This window comes from Zonotrichia leucophrys, unplaced genomic scaffold (genome assembly GCF_028769735.1).
Source record: "Zonotrichia leucophrys gambelii isolate GWCS_2022_RI unplaced genomic scaffold, RI_Zleu_2.0 Scaffold_659_28007, whole genome shotgun sequence".
NCBI classification, from domain to species: Eukaryota; Metazoa; Chordata; class Aves; order Passeriformes; family Passerellidae; genus Zonotrichia; species Zonotrichia leucophrys.
In genome coordinates this window covers 10,468-20,029 of record NW_026992864.1, presented here as the reverse complement: position 1 = coordinate 20,029, position 9,562 = coordinate 10,468, and the positions used below count along the sequence as shown (strand labels likewise).

General features: G+C 57.0%; 1 long non-coding RNA gene across 1 annotated transcript; it reads left to right on the top strand.

Moving 5' to 3' along the window:
* The first annotated feature begins 8,174 nt into the window (after positions 1-8,174).
* On the top strand, positions 8,175-9,088 carry LOC135441901 (uncharacterized). The gene is made up of 3 exons (XR_010438576.1): positions 8,175-8,365; positions 8,642-8,698; positions 8,988-9,088. It is a non-coding gene; the product is annotated as an uncharacterized LOC135441901 (long non-coding RNA).
* The last annotated feature ends 474 nt before the right edge of the window (positions 9,089-9,562 follow it).

Sequence of the window (9,562 nt, the reverse complement as noted above, 5' to 3'; positions counted from 1 at the left end):
AGGCTGCTGAGCAGGAACAAGGAGGCAATGAGGCCCCAGGCCTGCAAGGGTCACTTGTCTCCTGCTCCTGCCTCAGGCCCAGGCCCAGCAGCCATGGCCAAAGTGCTGCCTAAGATGGCTCTGGCAGGGCTGTCTTGCAGCTGCTGCCCATCCCTGTGCCCTGTGCAGCCCAGGCTGTGCTACGGTGTCTCTGCCCTGCGCCTGTTATAAATGAGAAGCTTGACTAGGCCAATATTCAAGCAGCAATCAATTTATTATTTAATATTGTAAAGTATGAGCAATACAGCACTGGGTACAATGGGGGAAATTTTCCCTCCAACTGCACACCAGCAGTTGAGGCTTATAGGTATTTATAGGGATACTCATCAGCTTTCTCAGCAGTTTCTATTCCAATTTTACTCATCAGCACTTTCTATTCCCAATTTTTCTGTCGCAATTCTATACACTATTGTGATTAAGTTTTTCTCAGGATGTATCCCAAAAAGGAGTATGCCCAGATGGTGGTGGTCCAGTCTCTGAAAGAAGAAAGATGGATCCCATCTGGTGGAGTCCAGTTCCCCAGATGTGGCTCCACCTTTTGATTACAGAGACTATAAATCTAACAGTGATGTCCAGCTTCCCTTGGTCAAAAATGTAAATCCTTGAGTTGATGTTCATCTTCCTTTCTCAAGATGTTTTTCTCTGTTTTGTTAAGGTGTGAGATAAGCAGGTTTCCTTTATATATATTCCAAAGCTATACTTTCAAGGATACAAGCAATATTCTAAAATTACACTTCAAAAGGTTATTATTGCAGAGTTCTTGATCGATTAACTACAAGCTAAGAACAACATCCTTAATGCTTTAATTCAAATGCTCCCCAATCAACCAAGGTTAATTGCAAACAAAAGATAGGTTCAAAGGCCTTCTTCCATACTTTATTTTCCTCAGTTATTATTAGAATTCGCAACCGTATCATTGTCGGTCTCCACACATACCGCAATCACAAATACACACATTGCCTGTTTGTACCTGACACGAAACACAGCTTTGTATTTCACATGTGTCACAGCTGGCACTTGAAACACTGCATGTCCTCTGAGCAATACAGCATGGGCGATATTCCACCATCCAAAGGCAGCAAGATCAGCTCCGCAGGGCATGGAGGACTCGGCCTCGTGTGTGGGGGCTCAGCTGGCTGCGCTGCTGGAGCTGTGCAGAGAGCTGATGCCAGAGGCTCTGTCTGCTGTGGCCACCTGAGCCAGTGGAATTTTCTGTTTCTTTAAGATTTTTCTTTTCTTCTTTTCCATTTTTTATCTCTATTGTAAAGAAATAAATTATACCGTATATATAATTCTACCTATTATTATACATTACAGATTACTGTAAGTAAATAAATTCTAGAATGTGTTATGATACACAGACTGCCAGTGATAGTGGAGCCCTGGAAAAATATTAAGATAGAATCTAAAATGTTAGGCTTTGTGCTTTCCCAGATCAACTGCACCTGCGTAAGCAGTATGATAAATTATATAATTGTTAGATGTGATGATTGTTTAATAATTAAGTGTAATTATTATATAACCGTAAGAAGAATAATGAGAAACTATGTTGGAAATTCAGAGAGGGGCTAAATTTATATGTATACAATAGAACAATATAAGTTTAATAATTAACGTGAAAGTTATGTAGCGATAGAGTATAAAACATGATCATATCGGATGTATAGTCGGAATCAGATTTGGGTTGAATGTACCCCGATTCCCAGCGCTCTTAATAAAAAGCACCACATATAATACCCCGTGATTTTCTGTTTTTGAACACTAACACCAGGAGCATTCCTTTGCTGCACAGGATCTGCAGGGCAACAGGCAGGAAAGGGTAAAAAGGGAGCTTCTGCACAGCAACAGAGCAAGCTAATAGGTCCGGAGGCCCTGAAGGAGGAAAAGGGTTCTTGGGCTCAGCAACCTGCCCAGGTGTGCAGTGTTGCAGGGAAAATGGCCAGAAGCCCCTTGGCCTGTGGTGGTTCTGCAGAAGCCTTTGTGCTGGTGACAGAGCGGGTGGGCAGGGGCCGGGGCTGCGGGGACCCCTGTGAGAGCGGTGCCCAAAGATGGTCACAAGCCCTGTGCCAGGCAGGAAGCGCCATCCGTGTCCTCCTGCCCGTGTGCTGCTGGCTGCCTTGCTGAGGGCTCCCAGGTGCCCCTGGACGGGGCTGCTGTGGGGCTGCGGCGCTGCTGCCGGGCAGCTTGGCCGGGCTGGGGCAGAGCCTGAGGGGCTGGGGCGCTGGCAAGCCCTGAGCAATGGGCTGTCAGAGGCCACAAGCCGCCCCCCGGCAGCTGCCCGCCTCGTTTCTGCCAGAGCTGACTTGCCAGAGGGACCCTGGGCACTGTGGAACTAACAGCATCGGTGTTGTTGGAAACCCAAATGCAGGGAAATCTCAGACCTTTGGTCTTGTCAGCAAAGCTTAGAATTAAACACAGGATTTGATCGGAGACCTAGAAAGGGCTTGCAAAGTTAGGTGCTGGAAGCGAGAATGTGAATTTCTAGTTTATTATAGCAGAGACACGGGGAGCAATGTTGAAGTGGAGGAAAGTTTAGAGTTTTAGTGCTGAAGATCTAGAAAAAATAGAAGTAGTTACAATGGTAAACAAGAAGCTTAGGATGCAGTGCTGTGAGTTTGTGTGTCATAACATGATTGGCTAAGGAAGCTTACACTGTAGCATGAGTCCCTAAGACGAAATATTGAAGGATTGGCTGCCAACCATAAATATTCTTGTTGGCAGTGTCTTCTTGGCCAAGAAATCCTTCAAAGCTCTTGTAACTACAAGTCTTGCGGGCCTCGTGAGCCATGCAGTCCAGATGTGAGCCAAACTCACCCTTCCTGTCTATGTAGAAGAGAAGAAAAAGCAATGGCATCATCTAAAAAACTCGGAGGTCTGCTCTCTAGCTCATTCAAACTCCCCAAATCCCCAAAAGTGGGATTTATCTACAGCAAGGCATCATCTAAAAACTCGGAGGTCTGCTCTCTAGCTCATTCCAAACTCCTCAATCCCCCAAAGTGGGATTTATCTACCAAGAGATGACAAGGACTCTTAGTGCTGGCTCTTTGACTCCACAGCAGCTGCTTTGGAATCTTTCACATAAGCCTGTGTAGTCTTGTGCCAGAAATGTATCATTTGAAGAAACTTTCCCAAGTGACTTGCATGGAGGTTTGTTTGAAGGGTATTTGAGGGGAAAGGCTCCCAGCAGAGGTCTGGGCTTCGGCCTAGCTGTGTCCCTTGCTGATTGTGAAGTGTGCCATCAGCTGCAGGTGTTTCTGGGCTAAAAATATCACCAAGTCCTTGGACTTGCTCTTTTAGGCCTCTAAGAGCTGGACCCAATTTCGGGGCACGTTTGGAGACCTCATCTGTGGGTGGACGGACCACCTAGGATTTTCCCAATTGCTGGGAATGGTTCTCCAGGTCCTTGGTGTAAGACGGGGCTCCCCAGCAACTGCACATCTGCAAGATGATAAACAATTGTCTTGGTTTGAAGAGAGACGTGTCTGCTAATGAAGGCAGAAGGCTGCTCTGAAATGGAAAATGTAAATCCCCTCCCTTCAAATGCTTCTCATTTAGAAATTCAAATGCTCTCAGGGAAAGATATGGGGACAGGACTGAGCGTGCAGAGCCGGGCAGCGTTTGCTGATGCTCTGAGCCCTTCCTAAAGATCCTGTCGGGCTGCCTTAGACACCTGGGGCCAGGCATTCCTTCCAAGCTGGGCCACTTTGGCTGGGCTGGGGGCGGTCCCAGGGCAGAAGGCAGTGTGTGCAAGGGCCCTGGGTGGCACGCTGCAGCAGGGTCTCTGTGCCATGGAACGGAACCCGGTGACCAAGGGCCCTTTGTGACACGTGGGAAATAGAAGCTTGCCCGGCTGCTGGGAACGCACAACGGGGCACAACGGGACAGAGCGGTGCCGTGAGGAGCCCCCGCACAGCGCACTCGTTCCTGTCTGACCCGGAGCCTTTCCAAGGCGTTCTTCCCGCAGCTGAGCTCGAGGCCAGACCACAGGACTTGGTGACCTGTGGCCTTGCAAGGCTTCCCCTCTGCGGGTATCCTCACAAATCCAGTCATTGTCATGGAGCAGAGACCTCTGAAAGCGCCCAAGGTGGCCTGGAGGAAAGAGGAGGAAGAAGGCCCTGGAGCTGCCCCAGCACATGAAACCAAAGCGGTGGTGCCGTTTGAGCTGCCGCAGGAGGGTGAGTGGCAGAGCTGGGCCCCAGGGCCGGTGCCCGCAGCCAACTTGGTGCCATTCCATTCCATTCCATTCCATTCCATTCCATTCCATTCCATTCCATCCCATCCCATCCCATCCCATCCCATCCCATCCCATTTTATCCCATCCCACCCAATCCCATCCCATTCCCACGGACAGGACGGAAGAGGGGCGTGGCAGACACCCCACGGGGACCGTGCTCCATCCCCTGGGGCATCGCGGGGCTGTCCCTGCCTGGGCAGCGCAGGGCTGGGCTGTGTTCTCCGGCCTCTCCCGCAGCCCTTCAGCTCTGGCTGCGCTCGCTCTTTGCCAGGTGCAGCCCTGCAGCGCACGCAGGAGCAGGACCCCGCCCGTGGCCTCTTCCGCAGCACAGCCCAGGTACCTGCAGCCATCCCCACCTGGGTTGGGCCTGCTGGCACCGCGCTTGGAGCATTCCCTGCAACATCCCTGGCTTCTTGCCCTTCTCCTACAGCTGGTTTGCAAATTCATCAAGAAAATTCGGGCGGAAGAGACCAGCACCATGGGCACTGGGCTCAGAGCATATTCGCACATCTTCAAAACCAAGACCAGTGCTGCCCTGCTGGATATGCTCGTAGAGGAGGGCTTTTCCAATCCTAAGCAAGTAAGCAGCCTGTGGCCAGGCTTTGATCCTCCCAGGAATTGCTTGGTCTCCCAAGCCACGCCTGCTGGTCACTGTAACTCTTTGAGGCCATGGCAGTGTGGTGGGAAGGGAAGCACTTCTGTGGGGAAGCTGGGGACATTCCTCCCTCCGGCAGCTTTCCAGTCTCCCCGTGCCTTCTCCAGGTTCCTGCCCTGGTCAGGTACATCCACCAGTGGCTCCTGGCCAATCAGTTTGCTGAGCACAGGCTGAACAGGACCCTGCTGGATCTCAGCGAAGCACAGCCCGCTGACGTAGTCATGACGCTCCTGCGTGTGGCCCCGTCCTGTGACAGGTATGGGGCCCACCTGCCCAGCGGGCTCAGGGCTCGCCAGCCCATCAGCCTGTAGAGCCTGGCCCAGGTGTGTGACCAACAGAGAGTTCCAGGGCCCTCTGGCTGCTCCCTTGGCCAGCCCTGGCACGTCAGCCCCCGAGCCTGCTGCGGTGCTCCCTCGCTGCCCCTCAGGGGCCTGTCCCCAGCGACCTGGGCTGCCTGTGTGCTGCTGGCGAGTGGCAATGGGCACAGGCAGAGCTGGCAGCCAGCTCAGGTCCCCACTGCTGCCCAGGCCACGGTGCTGTGTCTGAGACGCTCCTGAGACAGAGCTCTAACCCGACAGAGCTGCTTTGACCATGTGGAAGAGCATCATGTGCTCGCCCAGGACTGCAGAGCCAGCGCTGCTGATACTCCTGGATGTGCTGGGGAGCTGGCCAGAGCACAGCATGTGCACCTCGGATGGGGACAAAACGGGTGTCTTTGTCCTGGCTGTGAGTTTCTGTAACTGGCCTTTGCTGTCCCCAAGGCTGCCTCTCCAGCAGCTCTCCATCCTCCTTCCCCACTGCATCTCCCTGCCTCAGGCGCTGGGTTGAAACCCGGCCCAGGGGCAGCTTCAGCCCCACCAGGCCCCGTGCTCCCCCTGCGTCTGTCTGAGCCTCTCCCTCCCCTGCTTGGGCCCTGCCACACACACACCTCGGCACTGAGCCCTGTCTCGGGGGGCTTTGTCCTTTGCAGGCAACTGTGGTGATCTGGAAGATCCTCCAGATGCCCTGCGTCCCACATATGGTGACGGTGTATTTGCCCCGCCTCTTTCTGCATCTGCTCTCCCAAGTGCTCTTCAGCACTCAGGATACACCAGAGGAGGTCAATGCATTCTGGAAGGGATGCCAGGAGGAATACGGCCTTGCCACCAGCCCCAACAGGTGCTCCATCCCACTCCTCCTTTCCCTGCTACGTCCCCGGGCAGGAGCCAGTGTTCACAGCGTGACCTGGGCTTTGCTGTGCACGCAGGTTTGCAGTGCAGACCCTGAAGTCCCTGCTCTGCCGAATGCAGCACGAGGATGTGGTGGTGGCAATGGAACGCAGGTGTGGCTGGGACACGCTGCTGTGTGCTGACACCCACCACTGTGCCGTGGGTCTGCTGGCCAGGTGAGACCCCCTTCTCCCCACTACCTCTGACAGTTGTGCTCTGTGCCCAGGGAGCTCCACACAGTCCCTGAGGTCGTGGCCCAGAAGGCCTTGTCACCGAGGGATGGCCAAGCAGACTGGAAAAGGCTGGGAGAGGAGGGTGCCCACCAGGAGCTGCCTCCCAAATAGCCCAGGGCCGCTTGCAGGATGCTGGGGAAAGACCAGACCTCTGTGTGTCAGTCCTGGCAGAGGTTTGTCCCCCTGGCCCACAGTCTTGGTTCCTTTCTCTCCTGCCAGGGAGATGTGCTGTGTCTCCATGCCCTTGTGTTCCCGGATCGCTCGCTACCTGCTCCGGCTGCTCAGCACACAGGAGCCACGCTGGGAGCTGCCCGCCCTGGCGTTCCTTGCGGAGGTGAGCCTGACGGCCAGCGCTGCCTGGCTGAGCCGCCTCCCAGCTCTCTGCCCTCTTGTCGCCGCAGCTGCCTGGCACGGTGCCCGCGCCCTGTGCTGCTGCCTGGGCCCGGCCCCGTGCGTCTACGGGCTCCTGCCAGCCAGGTCCCTGTCACTGCCCTGTGCCTTTCAGGTCCTCGAGTGCCTGCACTTGAGTGAACGTGGTGCTGACAGAGTCCTGCAAATTTTGTCAAGGAAGCTGCAGAGCGAGTGCAGGGAGGGGCGTCGCCTGGCGCTCAGGGCCCTTCTTGAGCTCACTGAGGAGCCCTCAATGGTGAGAAGGGGGCAGCGGCTGAGGCTGAGCTGGGCAATGCGGTCGCTTGCGCTTGGCAGGGCTTTGAGTGCTGGGGCAGCTGCTCCCAGCTCTCCTGCCTCCCACTTCAGCTGCCCCAGTGCTTTGGGACAGGCCTTTGGCCTCTGGGCCCTGCGGCAGCAGGACGGCGTTTCACAAACTTGTGTTCTGCACAGACCAAAAAAATGTGGAGCCTGACTGAAAGTCTTGTGGACTTCCTGTGGGATGCAGATGGAGAGATAGTTTTCGTGACAGTCATGCTACTCAGCTTTATCATCCTGGACAATGACATGCTGATGCCCGGCCCCATCACACTGCAGCTGCTTGAGGCGCTCCTGCCACTCTTTGACCACGTAAGGCTCACTGCTCCCAGCCACGGCCACTGGGTGTTGTCCGCACACTTTGTGCCCTGTGAATTTGCAGGCCTGTGCCAGGCTGAGCCCCGTGCAGCCCATGCTGAGGTCTTTTTTTCTTCCTTCCATACAGAACAATTGGCAGGTTCAGCTCATCTCCATACTGCTCTTCCGAACGTTGGTGACTCTTCCACAGGAAAAGGAAAACAAGGCCCTGAAGACACCCCTGCGCCAGAGCCTGCTGCCCCTCGTCCTCCACTGCCATGATGAGAAGCGGCTTGTGGCACAGGTGAGGACTCGTGGGCTGCTGCTGTCCCCCTGGCAGGGGGCTCGGCTGCCTCCTGCCCTGGCACCTGCTGGGCTGCAGCCTCCTCCGGGCCTTGGCACAGGGACGCACCCGGGTGCTGCGCCCTGGGCTGTGGGGCCATCTCTGTGTCTGCTGCTCTCCAGGCTTCTCAGGAAACCCTGCTTTGTGTGGCCGAGTTCCTGAAGAGGACAGATCTTGAAAGACTGGTGAAGAACCAGAATCTGTGGAAGTTCAGCAAGTGCCTGGTAAGGACAGCCTGCAAGCCCCAGCCTCAGCCCGGAGAAGCTCCCTGAGCGCGGAGCTCAGTGTGCGGGGCGGGCAGCTGTGGCCCTGCCCGCTGCTGCAGCCAGAGGCCGCGCGGGCTCTGCTCCCGGCTGCCGGGGGAGCCCCGGCCCGGCGGGGCTGCGGGGCGGGGCGGCACGGCGGCTCCCCGGGCAGCAGCCGGCCCTCTGCCCCTCCCCTCGGGAGCCCGGCGCCGGCGGCTGCCGGCCGCGCCTCAGGGCTGTGCGGGCAGGGGAGGCCGGGGCTGAGCCCGCGCCAACCCTTCCCTCCCCTGCCGCTCTCTGCAGCTGGCAGAGGACAGGAGCCGAGCGGCCGAGCACCTGCGCCGGGCCCTGCCCTACGTGCGGAGCCCACAGGAGCCCCTGCGAGCGGCGGCCATCAGGTTCATGGGTGAGCCACCAGCCCGCGCTCCCTCCCCGGCCCGCCGCAGCTCGGCCCCGGCCCGGCCTGCTGCCCCGGCAGCGCCGGACGGGCCCGGCGCCGTGGAGCCCCGCCTGGCCCGGGCATTGCTGCCGCCGCCCTCTGGCAGCCGTGCTCTGGAGCGGCAGCGTGCGGCAAGGGCCGGGCTGAGCCCTGCCGGGCCAGCAGCCCGTGTGGCCACAGCGCCGGCAGAGCCGCTGGCAGGGAGCTGTGCCGCCGGCGCCGTGACAGGCTCTGTGTTCACAGGCATGGCCGCGCGGCACCTGAGGGGGAAGAAGGAAGAGCTCCGGCTCATCTGCACTGGTGAGTGAGGGCAGCGGGCTGGCAGCGGGGGCTGCCGGGGCAGCTGCAAGCCCTGCCCTGGCTGTGGAGGGCTCTGCTCCCTGTGCAGACCAGGGCCAGCGTGGGCAGAGCACACAGAGATTTCAGGGCCACCTGGGCGATTCGTGGCCAGCAGCTTCGGGCTGCTCCCGTTGGTCCCTGCTCCCTCCTGGCCATGGCTAGAGCTGGCTGGGATGGCCCTGGCCGGGGGCTCTCCTCGGCTACCCGCAGATCCAGGATTTGACCGTGGCTCTGTTCCTTTCTCTTTCAGCCCTTGAACACCTAACCCAAGACACCAGCAGTGCCGTGTCGGACCTGGCACATCAAACATTGTATGTCCTCCAGGCCCTGCAGAGGGAGCGATATTCTGTCTTCCAGAGGGTGCAAGAACATCTCTGCTGGGCATGGAGGACACGGCCTCGTCTGTCGCCGCTTGGCTGGCTGCGCTGCTGGAGCTCTGCAGAGAGCTGATGCCTCTTTCTGCTGAGGCCACCCGAGTCAGCGGGAATTTTCCTTTTCTTTCAGATTGTTCTTTTCTTTTTTTGTTTCTTCATTAGTGCATGAATATAGAGTGTGTTGTAATACACAGACTCCCAGGAGCTTTCTTTTGCTGCGCAGGGTCTGCAGGGCATAGGGGAAGAGGGGGAAAAGGGTACCCTGGCTCAGCAACCTGCCCAGGTGTGCAGTGTTGCAGGGGAAATGGCCAGAAGCCCCTTGGCCTGTGGTGGTTCTACAGAAGCCCTTGTGCTGGTGACAGAGTGGGTGGGCAGGGGCCGGGGCTGTGGGGACCCCTGTGAGAGCGGTGCCCAAAGATGGTCACAAGCCCTGTGCCAGGCAGGAAGCGCC